Source organism: Rutidosis leptorrhynchoides, chromosome 2, assembly GCF_046630445.1.
Source record: "Rutidosis leptorrhynchoides isolate AG116_Rl617_1_P2 chromosome 2, CSIRO_AGI_Rlap_v1, whole genome shotgun sequence".
NCBI classification, from domain to species: Eukaryota; Viridiplantae; Streptophyta; class Magnoliopsida; order Asterales; family Asteraceae; genus Rutidosis; species Rutidosis leptorrhynchoides.
In genome coordinates, this window is record NC_092334.1 from 110,495,124 (window position 1) to 110,514,838 (window position 19,715).

At 33.8% G+C, this 19,715-nt stretch overlaps 1 non-coding gene across 1 annotated transcript; it reads right to left on the minus strand.

The window, feature by feature from the left end:
- Positions 1 to 18,317: 18,317 nt before the first annotated feature.
- LOC139895313 (small nucleolar RNA R71) lies at positions 18,318 to 18,424 on the minus strand. The gene has a single exon (XR_011775770.1). It is a non-coding gene; the product is annotated as a small nucleolar RNA R71 (small nucleolar RNA).
- Between the last annotated feature and the right edge of the window lie 1,291 nt (positions 18,425 to 19,715).

A 19,715-nucleotide genomic window follows, 5' to 3' on the forward strand; every position in this document is an offset into this window, starting at 1 on the left:
AACTAATAAGTAATTTTTGTTAAAATATAAGTTTTACTTAAATTATATTTTCTAAAAACTAAAATCAGAAAAAAAATACGAACTGGGCCAGTTAAAATTCGAAGCCCAAATTAATTTTTAAATAAAAAATCAACTGGGCCGAGTCTATTTTTGGCCCAACAGCCGAGCCCAATATTATTAAACTCCCTAGTCATGGAGCTTTTCAGGCACAGGAAACCGCAGTCGTGGAGCCTGCCCTGGCAGGAAACCTAGTACGCCATTAATTACGGGATTAGGGTTTAATAATTTAATTTTTATTATTTTGGGTTTATATATTTTATTAGTTTATATTTCTTGTTTTAATTTTGTAATATTAAGTTTTAAAATTATTATTAAATATATAGAATAAAATTTTTTTAAAATAATAATATAAAAATAATATAAAATCTTATTTTTAACATTTTTCTTATATATATTTTTATATTTTGTCCCTTTTTATTAATTTCATTCGTAATTATAGTTTTAGTTTCATTATTTGCCGTAGATTATTAGTCTTTAGGCTTTGCCGTAAAATCCCTTAAGTGCTTTTTTTTAGATTAAGATTTAGGCGCTTTAGAAATTTACGACGTCACTTATCACTCTAATTTTAAATAGATTTTAGTGCCTAATTAAGTTATTGCCGTTTTGGATATAGACTTCCTTTAAGCTTTAATTCCTTTAGACGCAACTTTTAATATTTAGATTTTAGACTTTTAAGTTTCAACGCTTTACTTTCTTATTATTATTTTTTGACCTTTTATTTTTCGACGTTTTTCGACGCACTCTTTTTCTTTCTCATTTCTACGCTCTAGTTTTTAGGACATAGATTTCTTCTTTAAAATTTCGACGAAAAATTATTTTAAACGGTTAAATTGATAGACATCCAAAATTTTCTAGTTCGTAGTAATAGTTGGATTTGTTAGTGGCGAGTTGTGGGCTTCCGATTTAAAGGGTTCTGGCTACCTACTGCATCTATTGGCTATTCGAAACCTGGGCAAAATCAGAAAAGTCTGTTAATTTGATAACTTATATAATTTTTTATTTTTTTATAACTAATAGGATATTCAGTGAATGCACCGAGCAAAACGTTCACCACCTTTCATACGTTCACCACCTGTAACTCGATCAAGACATCTAGCCAATATTGTCGCCGTTGATTTTTCTTTAGAATCGTCATCTAGTCGACCAAGTACTCCAATTCAAATTTCCGATAATCCATTTTTTAAACCCGACCTCACAATTGAGAACCCGGAGGATATTCAAGGACAATTCAGAGATCCTGAACCACTAATCTTTCCTCCTGAACCACAAATTACTCAACCAGAGATTGTCGAGGAAGAAACCATTAAATCATAATCCTCTAGTGATTCAGATTCAACCAATTCAATCATGGAAAATCAGGAACCTCTAAGTATGGAAGATCGAATGAGGGCTACACGCACGAGCCAAGGTCACGCAATTACTCAACCAGACATTAATGCGCCAGATTATGAAATCAAAGGACAAATCCTACACATGGTAACTAATCAATGCCAATTTAGTGGTGCGCCGAAGGAAGATCCAAACGAACATCTTCGTACCTTTAATAAAATTTGTACTCTATTTAAGATCAGAGAAGTTGAGGATGAACAGATCTATCTCAAGTTATTTGTAGTGACCCGAACTTTTCCATGTTTATATATATTAAATGAAATTGATATTTATATGATTAAGTGTTTCCAACATGTTAAACAATCAAACTTGTTAAGACTTGATTAATTGAAATAGGTTTCATATAGACAATTGACCACCCAAGTTGACCGGTGATTCACGAACGTTAAAACTTGTAAAAACTATGTGATGACATATATATGATTATATATATAGTTAACATGATATTATGATAAGTAAGTATCTCATTAGGTATTTTAACAATGAGTTATATACATAAAATTGAGTTTATTGAATTAAGAAACTCAAAACGATATATATAACGATTATCGTTATAACAACGTCTTACTAAATACATATGAATCATATTAAGATATTGATACACTATGTTTAATCATGATAAATAATAAGTAAACATGTCATTAAGTGTATTAACAATGAACTACATATGTAAAAACAAGACTACTAACTTAATGATTTCGAAACGAGACATATATGTAACGATTATCGTTGTAACAACATTTAACTGTATATATATATATATATATATATATATATATATATATATATATATACCATACTAAGATATATTAATATATCATAATATCATGAGAATGTAATAATTTAACATCTCTTTAGATATAATAAACAATGGGTTAACAACATTTAGCAAGATAGGTAACCTAAAGGTTTCAAAACAACATTTACATGTAACGACTAACGATGATTTAACGACTCAGTTAAAATGTATATACATGTAGTGTTTTAATATGTATTCATACACTTTTAAAAGACTTCAAGAGACTTATCAAAATACTTCTACATAACAAAAATGCTTACAATTAGATCCTCGTTCAGTTTCATCAACAATTCTACTCGTATGCACCCGTATTCGTACTCGTACAATACACAGCTATTAGATGTATGTACTATTGGTATATACACTCCAATGATCAGCTCTTAGCAGCCCATGTGAGTCACCTAATACATATGGGAACCATCATTTGGCAACTAGAATGAAATATCTCATAAAATTACAAAAATATTAGTAATCATTCATGACTTATTTACAAGTAAACAAAATTACACATCCTTTATATCTAATCCATATACCAACGACAAAAAACACCTAAAAACACTTTCATTCTTCAATTTTCTTCATCTAATTGATCTCTCTCAAGTTCTATCTTTAAGTTCTAAGTGTTCTTCATAAATTCTATAAGTTCTAGTTTCATAAAATCAAGAATACTTCTAAGTTTGCTAGCTTACTTCCAATCTTTTAAAGTGATCATCCAACCTCAAGAAATCTTTCTTATTTACAGTAAGATATCTTTCTAATACAAGGTAATACTCATATTCTAACTTTGATTCAATTTCTATAACTTTAACAATCTTATTTTGAGTGGAAATCTTACTTGAACTTGTTTTTGTGTCATGATTTTGCTTCAAGAACTTTCAAGCCATCCAAGGATCCTTTGAAGCTAGATATATTTTTCTCATTTCCAGTAGGTTTATCCACAAAACTTGAGGTAGTAATGATGTTCATAACATCATTTGATTCATATATATAAAACTACCTTATTCGAAGGTTTAAACTTGTAATCACTAGAACATAGTTTAGTTAATTCTAAACTTGTTCGCAAACAAAAGTTAATCCTTCTAACTTGACTTTTAAAATCAACTAAACACATGTTATATATCTATATGATATGCTAACTTAATGATTTAAAACCGGAAAACACGAAAAACACCGTAAAACCTGATATACGCCGTCGTAGTAACACCGCAGGCTGTTTTGGGTTAGTTAATTAAAAACTATGATAAACTTTCATTTAAAAGTTGTTCTTCTGGGGAAATGATTTTTCTTATGAACATGAAACTATATCCAAAAATCATGGTTAAACTCAAAGTGGAAGTATGTTTTTCAAAATGGTCATCAAGACGTCGTTCTTTCGACTGAAATGACTACCTCTTACAAAAATGACTTGTAACTTATATTTCCGACTATAAACCTATACTTTTTATATTTAGATTCATAAAATAGAGTTCAATATGAAACCATAGCAATTTGATTCGCTCAAAACGGATTTAAAACGAAGAAGTTATGGGTAAAACAAGATTGGATATACTTTGATTGTTGTAGCTACGAGAAATATTGTAACAATTCTATACAAATCATATCCTAGCTAACTTATATTGTATTATACATGTATTCTAATATATTATGTAATCTTGGGATACCATAGACACGTATGCAAATGTTTTGACATATCATATCGACCCATATATATATATTATTTGGAACAACCATAGACACTCTATGCAGTAATGTTGGAGTTAGATATACAGGGTTGAGGTTAATTTCAAAAATATATATACTTTGAGTTGTGATCTAGCCTGAGACGTGTATACACTGGGTCGTGGATTGATTCAAGATAATATATATCGATTTATTTCTGTACATCTAACTATGGACAACTAGTTGTAGGTTACTAACGAGGACAGCTGACTTAATAAACTTAAAACATCAAAATGTATTAAAAGTGTTGTAAATATATTTTGAACATACTTTGATATATATGTACATATTTGTTATAGGTTCATGAATCGACCAGTGGCCAAGTCTTACTTCCCGACGAAGTAAAAATCTGTGAAAGTGAGTTTCATTTGCTCTCTTTTTAAATGCTTTTGCAATATATATTTTTGGGACTGAGAATACATGCGCTGCTTTTATAAATGTTTTACGAAATAGACACAAGTAATTGAAACTACATTCTATGGTTGAATGATCGAAGCCGAATATGCCCCTTTTGCTTGATAACCTAAGAATTAATAAACCAGTCTACTAATTGACGCGAATCCTAAAGATAGATCTATTGGGCCTAACGAACCCCATCCAAAGTACCGGATGCTTTAGTACTTCGAGTTCGTTTTTATCATGTTCGAAGGATTTCCTGGAATGATAGGGGATATTCTTATATGCATCTTGTTAATGTCGGTTACCAGGTATTCACCATATGAATGATTTTTTTATCTCTATGTATGGGATGTATATTGAAATATGAAATCTTGTGGTCTATTATTTCGATTGATAAATATATAGATTAAACCTATAACTCACCAATATTTTTGTTGACGTTTAAAGCATGTTTATTCTCAGGTGATTATTAAGAGCTTTCGCTGTTGCATACTAAAATAAGGACAAGATTTAGAGTCCATGCTTGTATGATATTATGTAAAAACTGCATTCAAGAAACTTATTTTTAATGTAATATATTCTTATTGTAAACCATTATGTAATGGTCATGTGTAAACGGTATATTTTAGATTATCATTATTTGATAATCTACGTAATGCTTTTAAACCTTTATCGATAAAATAAAGGTTATGGCTGTTTTAAAAATGAATGCAGTCTTTGAAAAACGTCTCTTATAGAGGTCAAAACCTCGCGACGAAATCAATTAATATGGAACGTTTATAATCAATATGAACGGGACATTTCAGTTGGTATCCGAGCGTTGGTCTTAGAGAACCAGAAATTTGCATTAGTGTGTCTTATTGAGTTTGTTAGGATACATTAGTGAGTCTGGACTTCGACCATGTTTTCTTTAAAAACGATTGCTTAACACTTTTGTTGGAAACTATATATTATTAACATGTAAATATTATGTGATATATTAACCTCTTAATGTGTTTGATATTGTGTCATAGATGTCTACCACTAGTACAAATCCCGTCGACTCACCTAATAATAATGAAGAGTCGAATATAATTTGGGAAGATTCACAAATTTCCGAAGAGGAACCGGAAGAAGAGGAACTGGAAGAAGAGGAACCAGAAGAAGAGGAACCGGAAGAAGAGGAATCAGAAGAAGAAGAAGAGGTTCCGGAGGAAGAAATATTGATACCTACAGTAAATCGATTAAATAAAAGAAAATCATCAACCAACGGACCAAAGTTAATAATGGTCAATGGTGTTTCCGCTGAGGAAGCAAAATATTGAGAAGATTACCAATTTTTCGATGAATCGGATCCCGATGAGGATTCCGATGATGTTATAGAAATTACCTCGACCCAATTTAATAAAGCGAAAGAAAATAATAAGGGAAAAGTTATAAAAATAGAGAAACCTAATTCCAACCTCGATGAACTTTATATGTATCGGCAACATCCGTATTTCCTAAATTGTAACAATAACCCGGGAACCTCTAAACCACCAGGTTTTTCTAAACCATTGTGGAAAACGACGGCTCGTATTAGAGGAGCACCATATATCCCTAGAAAATTAGGAAAACGAACCAAGTTCGAAGAAGAAGAAACCAGTGATTCAGATTAGAGGGTTGTAATCATGTTGTGTATTATATGTATTGTAGTGTGCTTGTACTTTTATGTTCTATGTAAAAATTGCTTGTATTGTTTGTTAATTATCCTTTACGAATCTAATCCTTGTCTATTTTATAGTATAAAAACAAAATGGACGTTAAGGGTAGACAACCGAATATTTTAGAAGATCTACCAGAGGATATGATTGAGGAAATCTTGTCAAGAGTCGGTCAGAATTCTTCAGCACAATTAATTATGGAAAAATTAACTTGTCAAACATTTGAAAGACTTTTCAGAAATGCCTTAGTTTATAAAAGGCATTCCTTTGATAGGTGGGGTATATCACATTGGGGAGACAGTAAGTTACGCCGTGTTTTCTTTAAAGCGTTAAATGCGGGGAACCCAAATGCAATTTTACGCTACGGGTTAAGAACCTATTTTGACTCAACATATCCCAACATAGGATTTCATGAATTAGAAAGAGCTTCTAACATGCAACATCAAGAAGCATGTTATGCTTACGGGTTAGTGATGTTCGCTTTTTACCAAAGTGAGAAAAAGAACATCGGATTGTAACTTTTAAATAAAACCTTCCCACAAGTGACGGATTCAGTAGTTGGGGTGAGAAACAAGGTTTTTAGATTATTACGGAGCTGTTGGACATTACGGAACCCTCGTCCTTTTGACGACATTACAACATGCTGCCTAGCCAATGGTTATAACGGTTATTTTCCACAAGACCAAGGATGGGAAGTCGTCTTAGTAAAACCAGAATGCATGACTTGTTTCTGAACTTATGAATTACGTGTCTTTATTTCCTTTACTGAACAACTTGCGTATTAACTAGATTTATCTTCAAAACTGTCCTGTATCAAAGTGTACTATATTTCATGTTATATGTAATATAGCGAAGTTGTAAGTTTGAAGAATATTTGTATGTGATATATTATTATAATCAGTTTTTCATTTGGAATTTTAGTAGTTGAATTGTATATTAGCTACTAAGTATGAACTTAACGGGTAGGTAGTACCCGAATTTAAACTTATAAAACGCTAATATGAAGAAAAAGCTTTTATAAATGAGTTCATATTATGCTACGAAATACTATTGACTACTCTTAATATTCTGTATGATTAACTCGATTTAGTTGGCTATTTTGAAGGAAATAGAACCAGCGACTCGTCAGAATTTGAACATGAGCGAGGAAGACTTTCGTGTTTTTCTTGCAGCAAACATAGCCGCAGTACAGGCTGCGATGCAAAATAACAATAACTCTGAATCTAGCAGTGGAACTAATTCCACAAGAAATCATGTAGGATGCTCCTACAAAGAATTCACTGCCTGCAAACCTTTGGAATTTGATGGAACTGAAGGACCAATTGGATTGAAATGGTGGACCGAGAAAGTCGAATCGGTGTTTGCCATAAGTAAGTGTACTGAAGAGGACAAAGTTAAGTACGCTACGCATACCTTCACAGGTACTGCATTAACGTGGTGGAACACCTATCTTGAACAGGTAGGACAAAATGCTGCTTACGCACTACCGTGGTCGGCATTCAAGCAATTGATGAACGAGCAGTACCGTCCTAGAAACGAAGTCAATAAACTCAAGGCAGAACTTAGAGAGTTACGAACACAAGGGTTCGATGTTACCACATATGAACGATGATTCACAGAGTTGTGCCTATTGTGTCCGGGAGCGTTCGAAGATGAAGAAGAGAAGATTGACGCGTTTGTGAAAGGGTTACCAGTAAGGATTCAAGAAGATGTGAGTTCACAAGAGCCCGCTTCTATACAGAAGACAAGTCGAATGGCTCATAAACTCATAAATCAGATTGAGGGAAGAATTAAAGAGCAGGCGGCTGAAGAAGCCAACACGAAACAACTCAAGAGGAAGTGGGAGGAAAACAGTGACAAGAGTCACCAGTACAACAATAACAACAATTACAACCACAATCGCAACAACTATCCTAACAACCGCAACAACAATCGCAACAATAACAGCAATCCTAACAATAACTACAACAAACATCCCAACAACAACAACAACAACTACAACAACCGTTTCAACAACAATAACAATCCCAACAACAACCTCAATAACAACAACGGCAACAAAAACCAAAAACAGCCATGTCATAGGTGTGAAGAAAATCATCAGGGTTTTGCACGACATTTTCCAACAGGTGTGAAAGAAATGGTCATAGCGCCACAAAGTGTGAGGTCTACGGACCAAAGTTTAGCAGAACTAAAGGAACAAATAATGTTGGAACAAGTAATGGCGAAACGAATAGTGTCGGAGCAAGTAATACCAACGCTGTTTGTTATAAATGTGGAAAAACTGGGCCACATTATTAGAAATTACCCGAATCAGGGGAATACTAATGGGCAGGGCCGTGGAAGAGTTTTCAATATTAATGCGGTAGAAGCACAGGAAGACCCGGAGCTTGTTACGGGTACGTTTCTTATTGACGATAAATCTGCTTATGTTTTATTTGATTCGGGTGCGGATAGAAGCTATATGAGTATATATTTTTGTGCTAAATTAAGTTGCCCATTGACGCCTTTGGATAATAAATTTTTACTCGAATTAGCAAATGGTAAATTAATTTCAGCAGATAATATATGTCGGGATAGAGAAATTTAACTGGTTGATGAAACGTTTAAGATTGATTTAATACCAGTCGAGTTAGGGAGTTTTGATGTAATAATTGGCATGGACTGGTTGAAGAAGGTAAGAGCAGAGGTCGTTTGTTACAAAAATGCGATTTACATTATGCGTGAAAAAGGAAAACCTTTAATGGTGTACGGAGAAAAGAACAACGTGAAGTTAAATCTTATTAGTAGTTTGAAGGCGCAAAAACTAATAAGAAAAGGTTATTACATCATTCTAGCACACATCGAGGAAATTAAACCTGAAGAAAAGAACATCAGTGATGTTCCCGTCGCAAAATAATTTTTCGATGTATTTCTGAAAGAATTACCGGGATTACCCCCACGTCGATCCGTTGAATTTCAAATAGACCTTGTACCAGAAGCTGCACCAATAGCTCGTGCTCCATACAGACTCGCACCCAGCGAAATGAAAGAATTACAAAGTCAATTACAGGAACTTTTAGAGCGTGGTTTCATTCGACCAAGTACATCACCATGGGGAGCTCCTGTTCTGTTTGTCAAGAAGAAAGATGGTACATTCAGGTTGTGTATCGACTACCGAGAGTTGAAAAAACTTACCATCAAGAACCGTTACCCATTACCGAGAATCGATGACTTATTTGATCAACTACAAGGCTCGTCAGTTTATTCGAAGATTGATTTACGTTATGGATATCATCAAATGCGGGTGAAGGAGGATGATATTCCAAAGACTGCTTTTAGGACGCGTTACGGTCATTACGAGTTTATGGTTATGCCGTTTGGATTGACTAACGCACCAGCTGTGTTCATGGACCTCATGAACCGAGTGTGTGGGCCATATCTTGACAAGTTTGTCATTGTTTTCATCGATGACATACTTATTTACTCAAAGAATGACCAAGAGCACGAAGAACATTTGAGAAAAGTGCTAGAGTTGCTGAGAAAAGAAAAACTGTACGCTAAGTTTTCAAAGTGTGCATTTTGGTTGGAAGAAGTTCAATTCCTCGATCATATAGTGAACAAAGAAGGTATTCAGGTGGATCCAGCAAAGATTGAAAAAGTTGAAAAGTGGGAAACCCCGAAAACTCCAAAACACATACGTCAATTTTTAGGACTGGCTGGTTATTACAGGAGATTCATCCAAGATTTTTCCAAAATAGCAAAACCCTTGACTGCATTAACGCATAAAGGGAAGAAATTTGAATGGAAGGATGAACAAGAGAAAGCGTTTCAATTATTGAAGAAAAAGTTAACTACGGCACCTATATTGTCATTACCTGAAGGGAATGATGATTTTGTGATATATTGTGACGCCTCAAAGCAAGGTCTCGGTTGTGTATTAATGCAACGAACGAAGGTAATTGCTTATGCGTCTAGACAATTGAAGATTCACGAGCAGAATTATACGACGCATGATTTGGAATTAGGCGCAGTTGTTTTTGCATTAAAGACTTGGAGGCACTACTTATATGGGGTCAAAAGTATTATATATACCGACCACAAAAGTCTTCAACACATATTTAATCAGAAACAACTGAATATGAGGCAGCGTAGGTGGATTGAATTGTTGAATGATTACGACTTTGAGATTCGTTACCACCCGGGGAAGGCAAATGTGGTAGCCGACGCCTTGAGCAGAAAGGACAGAGAACCCATTCGAGTAAAAGCTATGAATATAATGATTCACACTAACCTTACTACTCAAATAAAGGAGGCGCAACAAGGAGTTTTAAAACAGGGAAATTTAAAGGATGAAATACCCAAAGGATCGGAGAAGCATCTTAATATTTAGGAAGATGGAACCCGGTATAGGGCTGAAAGAATTTGGGTACCAAAATTTAGAGATATGAGAGAAATGGTACTTAGAGAAGCTCATAAAACCTGATACTCAATACATCCTGGAACGGGGAAGATGTACAAGGATCTCAAGAAACATTTTTGGTGGCCGGGTATGAAAGCCGATGTTGCTAAATACGTAGGAGAATGTTTGACGTGTTCTAAGGTCAAAGTGGAGCATCAGAAACTATCAGGTCTACTTCAATAACCCGAAATCCCAGAATGGAAATGGGAAAACATTACCATGGATTTCATCACTAAATTGCCAAGGAATGCAAGTGGTTTTGATACTATTTGGGTAATAGTTGATCGTCTCACTAAATTAGCAAACTTCCTGCCAATAAGAGAAGATGACAAGATGGAGAAGTTAGCATGACTGTATTTGAAGGAAGTCGTCTCCAGACATGGAATACCAATCTCTATTATCTCTGATAGGGATGACAGATTTATTTCAAGATTCTGGCAGACATTCCAGCAAGCATTAGGAACTCGTCTAGACATGAGTACTGCCTATCATCCATAAACTAATAGGCAGAGCGAAAGGATGATACAAACGCTTGAAGACATGTTACGAGCATGTGTTATTGATTTCGGAAACAATTGGGATCGACATCTACCGTTAGCGGAATTTTTCTACAACAATAGCTACCATTCAAGCATTGAGATGGCGCTATTTGAAGCACTTTATGGTAGAAAGTGCAGGTCTCCGATTTGTTGGAGTGAAGTGGGGGATAGACAGATTACGGGTCCGGAGATAATACAAGAAACTACCGAGAAGATCATCCAAATTCAACAACGGTTGAAAACCGTCCAAAGTCGCAAAAGAGCTACGCTGACATTAAAAGAAAATATATTGGAGAAATGGTCATGCTTAAAATTGCACCTTGGAAAGGCGTTGTTCGATTTGGTAAACGAGGGAAATTAAATCCAAGGTATATTGGACCATTCAAGGTTATTGATAGTGTCAGACCAGTAGCTTACCGACTTGTGTTACCTCAACAACTCGCGGCTGTACATAACACTTTCCACTTCTCGAATTTGAAGAAATGTTTTGCTAAAGAAGATCTCACTATTCCGTTAGACGAAATCCAAATCAACGAAAAACTTCAATTCATCGAATAACCCGTCGAAATAATGGATCGTGAGGTTAAAAGACTTAAGCAAAACAAGATACCAATTGTTAAGGTTCGATGGAATGCTCGTAGAGGACCCGAGTTCACCTGGGAACGAGAAGATCAGATAAAAAAGAAATACCCGCACTTATTTCCAGAAGATACGTCAACACCTCCAACTGCTTAAAACCTCACGACAAAATCAATTAATATGGAACGTTTATAATCAATATGAATGAGACATTTCATTATTTCCCTGGACTTTAAAGGGAGAGCCAAAGATTGGTTAGAATCGTTACCTGAAGGGGCAATTGATACATGGGATGCTTTAGTTGAGAAATTTCTTAAAAGATTCTTTCCGGCATCCAAAGCTGTGAGACTTCAAGGAGAAATTGTTACGTTTATGCAGACGCTAAATGAAAATTTATATGAGACGTGGACAAGATTTGGAAAGTTGTTGAGAGGATGTCCTCAACATGGTTTAGACACTTATCAAATAGTACAAATATTCTACCAAGGATGCGACATTACTACACGAAAAGACATCGACATAGCAGCTGGTGGTTCCATTATGAAGAAAACCGCAACTGAAGCTTAAAAAATTATTGATAACACAGCCTCCCACTAACATGAGTCGCACCAAGAAAAAGACATTGTTAGATCATCTAAAGCGGCTAGAGCCGATTCTAGCCATGACTTTGATTCCATTTTCGCAAAGTTAGATGCTTTCGAGAGATGAATGGAAAAGATGACTAAAGATATTCACGCAATACGAATTAGTTGTGAGCAGTATGGAGGACCAAATTTGACAAAAGATTGTATCAGTATTGAACAAACAATGGAACAAAGAGAGAATGTTTCATACATGAACCAGAGGCCTGGAAATAATTATCAGAATAATTATCAACCGCCAAGACCAAACTACAATCAAAATCAGAATTATAACCGAAATGTTCCATACAACAACCAACAAGGTCCTAGTAATCAACAAGTATCTAACAATACTTACAACCAGCAAAGACCTATTTTTCCAAATAAACCACCACAAACCATGATAAAAAGCCAAATTTAGAAGATATGATGTCGAAGCTAGTTGAATCTCAAACACAGTTTTTCACATCTCAGAAACAAACTAATGAACAAAATGCTCAAGCATTTAGAAATAAACAAGATTCTATCCAAAATCTGGAACAAGAAGTGAGCAACCTAGCCAGGTTAATTGGAGAAAGAAAACCAGGGAGTCTACCTAGTGATACAAATGCTAACCCCCGAAATGAAACAGCTAAAGCTATTACCACAAGAAGTGGTATTACTCTTAAACCACCTGAAATACCTGTAATTTCTGATGACTCTATTCCTACTCCACAAGCACCACAGCCTGAGCAAGAGAAGGAAACAGAACCGGTAATTGAAAAGGTTAATGAAGATAACACAATTAAGGTAAATCCTTATGTTAAACCATACCAACCACCGCTTCCTTACCCGAGTAAAATGAGAAAAGAAAGACTTGAAGCCGAGCAATCCAAATTCTTGGATATGTTTAAACAAATAAATGTCAATCTTCCTTTCATTGATGTGATTTCAGGAATGCCAAGATATGCTAAATTCCTAAAAGATCTAATCACAAATAGAAAGAAAATGGAAGAACTCTCGGCTGTTACAATGAATGCTAATTGTTCTGCAGTGCTGTTGAATAAACTACCAGAAAAATCATCAGATCCAGGAAGTTTCACAATTCCATGTTTTTTGGGTAGTCTTAGTTCAATAGAAGCATTGGCAGACTTAGGTGCTAGTATAAATTTAATGTCGTATTCACTATACGCTAAACTAGACATCGGAGAATTGAAACCAACAAGAATAAGCATACAACTAGCCGATCGATCAGTAAAATATCCTAGAGGGATAATGGAGAACATGCTAGTTAAAGTTGGTACTTTAGTATTTCCAGTAGACTTTGTTATTTTGGACATGGAAGAAGATTCTCGAGTTCCTCTCATATTAGGAAGACCATTCTTAAACACGGCTAAAGCAATAATAGACGTGTTTGGTAAGAAACTGACCCTAAGTATAGAGGACGAGAGTGTTACCTTTTCTGTGGATAGAGCCATGCAACAACCGCAATCTGCAGATGATACATGTTATTTATTATATTCAAACTATAGATTCACATGCAGAATTGTTACAAGAATTTCCAGAATTACAAGGAACGGGAGAATGTTCTTTAGGAGAAGGAACTGAACCAATTGATGAAGCTGAAATGTTAGCTGTACTCATGGCTAATGAATACGAACCAACAACAGAAGAACTTCAAATGCTAAAAGAGGAAGACAGATATCGATACAAATCATCGATAGAAGAACCACCGATATTAGAGTTAAAGCCACTTTTAAACCATTTGGAATACGCTTATTTACATGGTGAATCTGAATTACCTGTAATAATATCGTCTTCTCTCATGGAAAATGAAAAATCTCAACTCATTTCTGTGCTAAAAGCTCATAAACCAGCTATTGCATGGAAAATTCATGACATTAAAGGCATAAGTCCTTCGTATTGCACACATAAATTCCTTATGGAAGAAGGTCATAAAACATATGTGCAACGCCAACAAAGACTAAATCCTAATATGCAAGATGTTGTTCAGAAAGAAATTATTAAACTGCTAGATGCAGGTTTAATTTATCCAATCTCTGATAGTCCATGGGTAAGCCTAGTTCAATGCGTACCTAAGAAGGGTGGCATGACTGTCATCACAAATGAAAAAGATGAGCTTATTCCTACTAGGATTGTAACGGGATGGCGTGTTTGTATTGATTATAGAAAATTAAATGACGCCACCAGAAAAGATCACTTTCCCTTACCTTTCATTGATCAAATGTTGGAAAGATTAGCTGAAAACAGTTACTATTGTTTTCTTGACGGTTTCTGATAATGCTAAAAACGAACATATATTTCATAGCATTATCCCTCAAGAAAGACAAGCTTTTAGTTGCAATTGTCCTATTTACAAGTGATATTCGTTTAAATAATAAAAGGTGAAGACAAAAGGCAGATTCGACGAATTGAAGACGCAAACGACCAAAAAGCTAAAAAGTACAAAGTACAATCAAAGAGGTTCAAATTATTGATGAGAAACGCCTAAAAATTACAAAAGTACGAGCCGCAAAACGCAAAGTACAAGATATTAAATTATACGCAAGGACGTTCGAAAATCCAGAACTGGGACCAAAGTCAACTCTCAACGCGTGACACAACGGACCAAAAATTACAAGTCAACTGTGCACAAGAATATAATATAATATATAATTAATTATATATATTATTATATATATTAATTAAAAGCCGCCCACGTTTTGGATCATAATGTGAGCTGTATTTAAGACCTCCGCACTCGCGGAGTTAAGAAGAACAAAAGCTTCGCACTCGCGGAGCTGCACAGTAAAATGTGGGCCTATAAAAGCCATCGAATTCTGCACGAAAAACACGTCTTTTTCTAATCTATCTCTCACTCTCTACGTAATATATATATATATATATATATATATATATATATATATATATATATATATATATATATATATATATATATATATATATATAATTTTAATTTTAATTTTAATTTTAATTTAATAATAATAAGGGTATGTTAGCGAATGTTGTAAGTGTGTAAGTCGAAATTCTGTCCGTGAAAAGCTACGCTATTATTAATCATTGTAAGTTATGTTCAACCTTTTTAAATTAATGTCTCGTAGCTAAGTTATTATTATGCTTATTTAATGACGAAGTAATCGTGATGTTGGGCTAAATATTAAAATTGGGTAATTGGGCTTTGTACCATAATTGAGGTTTGAATAAAAGAACGACACTTGTGGAAATTAGACTATGGGCTATTAATGGGTTTTATATTAACTTAACGATACCTCGTTAATTTAATATAAAGGTTATAATTTGCTATAAATAACCACTTATGCTTAATCGGGTACGGTGGGCGGGATATCTATAAATACCAATAATTGTTCATTTTACTGGACATGGAACTGGATTAATAGTTAATGGACTAATTGAAACAGGGGTGGATTACATTCAAGGGTAATTGGTGTAATTATTAACAAAGTAATAAAACCTTGGATTACACGCAGTCGATAACCTGGTGTATTCATTAAACAAAGTAATAAGACCTTGTTACAGTTCGAATCCCTAATTAGTTGGAATATTTGACTTCGGGTGTAAGGATAATTTAACGAAGACTCTCGCACTTTATATTTATGACTGATGGACTATATTGGACAAAATCGTATGGACATATCGAATAATCCAGGACAAAGGACAATTAACCCATGGTAATAAACTAAAATCAACACGTCAAACATCATGATTATGAAAGTTTAAATAAGCATAATTTCTTTATTTCATATTTCATCGCACTTTTATTTACTGTCATTTTATTTAATTGCACTTTTAATTATCGCACTTTTTAATTATTGCAACTTTTATTTACTGTCATTTTATTTTATCACACTTTAATTTATCGCACTTTAATTATTGTCATTTACTTTATGCTTTAAATTAAGTTATATTTATTTTTTTTACATTAGGTTTTAACTGCGACTTAAGACATAAAATCGATAAACCGGTCATTAAACGGTAAAAACCCCCCTTTTATAATAATAATAATACTTCTTATATTTATATATATATTTATATACAAATTTAGTTTTAAAAATATAGCGTTAAACTTGGCTAGTTCCCTGTGGATGAACCGGACTTACTAAAAACTACACTACTGTACGATTAGGTACACTGCCTATAAGTGTTGTAGCAAGGTTTAGGTATATCCACTCTATAAATAAATAAATAACTTGTGTAAAATTGTATCATATTTAATAGTAATTTCCTAGTAAAATATTATAGTATTTAGTACCCCTTCGCTTTAACATCAAGTATTTTTGGCGCCGCTGCCGGGGAACAACACTTAACGCCGAAGCGAGACGCTATTATTAAAAAAACAAAATTTAGTTATAAAATACTAATAAGTGATTTTTATTTAAAATATAAGTTTTAGTTATATTATAAAACATTTTCTATAAAATAAAAACAGAAAATTAAAAACAAAACAAAAAAGGTAAAAAATGTAAAAAAATAAAAATATAACTGAACCTGTAATTTTTCGACCTGCACTTCAACTGAACCTGCATCCTTCGCACTCGCGGAGTTTTTGAACTGAGGATATCCGCACTCGCGGAGGTCTCTGACAGGTCAAACATTGCAGCATTAATTACGAAATTAGGGTTATTTAATTAATTATTATTATTAATTAGGGTTTAATTAAAATATTAATTAGTTTTAGTTAATTAAATTTGTATTTTTAAGTTTTATTTAGTTTTATTAATATATAAATTAATACTTTTATAAAATATAATATAAAAATAATATTTTTATAAAAATTGTATTTTTATAACTTTAAGTTCATTTTTATTTTGTATTTTTTTATTCGTAATTTGTATTATTATCATTCGTAATTAGTTTTAAGACTAGTATTTGCCGTAGTTATTTTTATTTTTAGATTCTTAGGATTTGCAGTAAAATCCCTTAAGTGCTTTTTCTCTAGACTAAGATTTATGTGATTTAGAATTTTGCGATGCTGTTTATAAATTTTAGTTTTTTTTCGACGCGCTACTCTTTTTTTATTTTTCGACGCCTTATTTTTTGACCTTTTATTTTTCGACGTTTTTCGACGCACTCTTTTTCTTTCTTATTTCTCGCCGCTCTAGTTTTTAGGACTTAGAATTTTCTCTACTTCTTCTCTAATAATTCATAATGAAAAATTATTTTAAGCAGTTAAATTGATAGACATCAAAAAATTTCTGGTTCGTAGTAATAGTTGGATTTGTTAGTGGCGAGTTGTGGGCTTCCGATTTAAAGGGTCCTGGCTACCTGCTGTATCTATTGGCTATTCAAAACGTGGGTAAAATCAGAAAAGTCTATTAAATTTGATAACTTATATAATTTTTATCTTTTATAACTAATAGGATATTCAGTGAATGCACCGAGCAAAAGTTCACCACCTTTTATACGTTCACCACCTGTAACTCGATCAAGACATCTAGCCAATATTGTCGCCGTTGATTTTTCTTTAGAATCGTCATCCAGTCGACCAAGTACTCCAATTCAAATTTTCGATAATCCATTTTTTGAACCTGACCTCACAATTGAGAATTCGGAGGATATTCAGGGACAATTCAGAGATCCTGAACCATTAATCTTTCCTCCGGAACCACCAATCATTCAAATAGAGATTGTCGAGGAACAAACCATTAAATCAGAATCCTCTAGTGATTCAGATTCAACAAATTCAATCATGGAAAATATGGAACCTCTAAGTATGGAAGACTGAATGAGAGCTAAACGCACTGGCCAAGGTCATGCAATTACTCAACCAGACATTAATGCGCCAGATTATGAAATCAAAGGACAAATCCTACACATGGTAACTAATCAATGCCAATTTAGTGGTGCGCTGAAGGAAGATCCAAACGAAAATCTTCGTACCTTTAATAGGATCTGTACTCTATTTAAAATCAGAGAAGTGGAGGATGAACAGATATATCTCATGTTATTTCCCTGGACTTTAAAGGGAGAAGCCAAAGATTGGTTAGAATCGTTACCTGAAGGGGCGATTGTTACATGGGATGTTTTAGTTGAAAAATTTCTTAAACAATTCTTTCTGCATCTAAAGCCGTAAGACTTCAAGGAGAAATTGTTACGTTCACACAAAAGCCAAATGAAACTCTATATGAGGCATGGACAAGATTTGGAAAGTTATTGAAAGGATGTCCGCAACATGGTTTAGACACTTATCAAATAGTACAAATATTCTACCAAGGATGCGACATCACTACACGGAAAGACATCGATATAGCAGCTGGTGGTTCCATTATGAAGAAAACTGAAACTGAAGCTTACAAAATTATTGATAACACTGCTTCCCACTCACATGAGTGGCACCAAGAAAAAGATATTGTTTGATCATCTACAGCAGCTAGAGCCGATTCTAGCCATGACTTTGATTCCATTTCTGCAAAGATAGATGCTGTCGAAAGACGAATGGAAAAGATGATTAAAGATATTTACTCAATACGAATTAGTTGTGAGCAGTGTGGAGGACCACATTTGACAAAAGATTGTCTCAGTATTGAACAAACAATGGAACAAAGAGAGAATGTTTCATACATGAACCAAAGGCCTGGAAATAATTATCAGAATAATTATCAACCGCCAAGACCAATTTACAATCAAAACCAGAATTATAACCGAAATGTTCCATACAACAACCAACAAGGTCCTAGTAATCAACAAGTATCTAACAATACTTACAATCAGCAAAGACCTATTTTTCAAAACAAACCACCACAAACCGATTATAAAAAGTCAAATTTAGAAGACATGATGTCGAAGCTAGTTGAATCTCAAACTCAATTTTTCACATCTCAGAAACAAACTAATGAACAAAATGCTCAAACATTTAGAAATCAACAAGCTTCTATTCAAAATCTGGAACAAGGTATAAGTAACCTAGCAAGGTTGATAGGTGAAAGAAAACCGGGAAGTTTACCTAGTGATACAAATGCTAACCCCCGGAATGAAACTGCTAAAGCAATTACCACAAGAAGTGGTATTACTCTTAAACCACCTGAAATACCTGTAATTTCTGATGACACTATTCCCACTCCACAAGCACCACAACCAGAACAAGAGAAGGAATTAGAACCGGTAGTTGAAAAGGTTAATGAAGATAACACAGTTAAGGCAAAACCTTATGTTAAATCATACCAACCACCACTTCCTTACCCGAGTAAAATGAGAAAAGAAAGACTTGAAGCCAAGCAATCCAAATTCTTGGATATGTTTAAACAAATAAATGTCAATCTTCCTTTCATTGATGTAATTTCAGGAATGCCAAGATATGCTAAATTTTTGAAAGATCTAATCACAAATAGAAATAAAATGGAAGAACTCTCTGCTGTTACTATGAATGCTAATTATTCTGCAGTGCTGTTGAATAAGATACCAGAAAAACTCTCTGATCCAGGAAGTTTCACAATTCCATGTTTTCTGGGTAGTCTTAGTTCAATAGAAGCA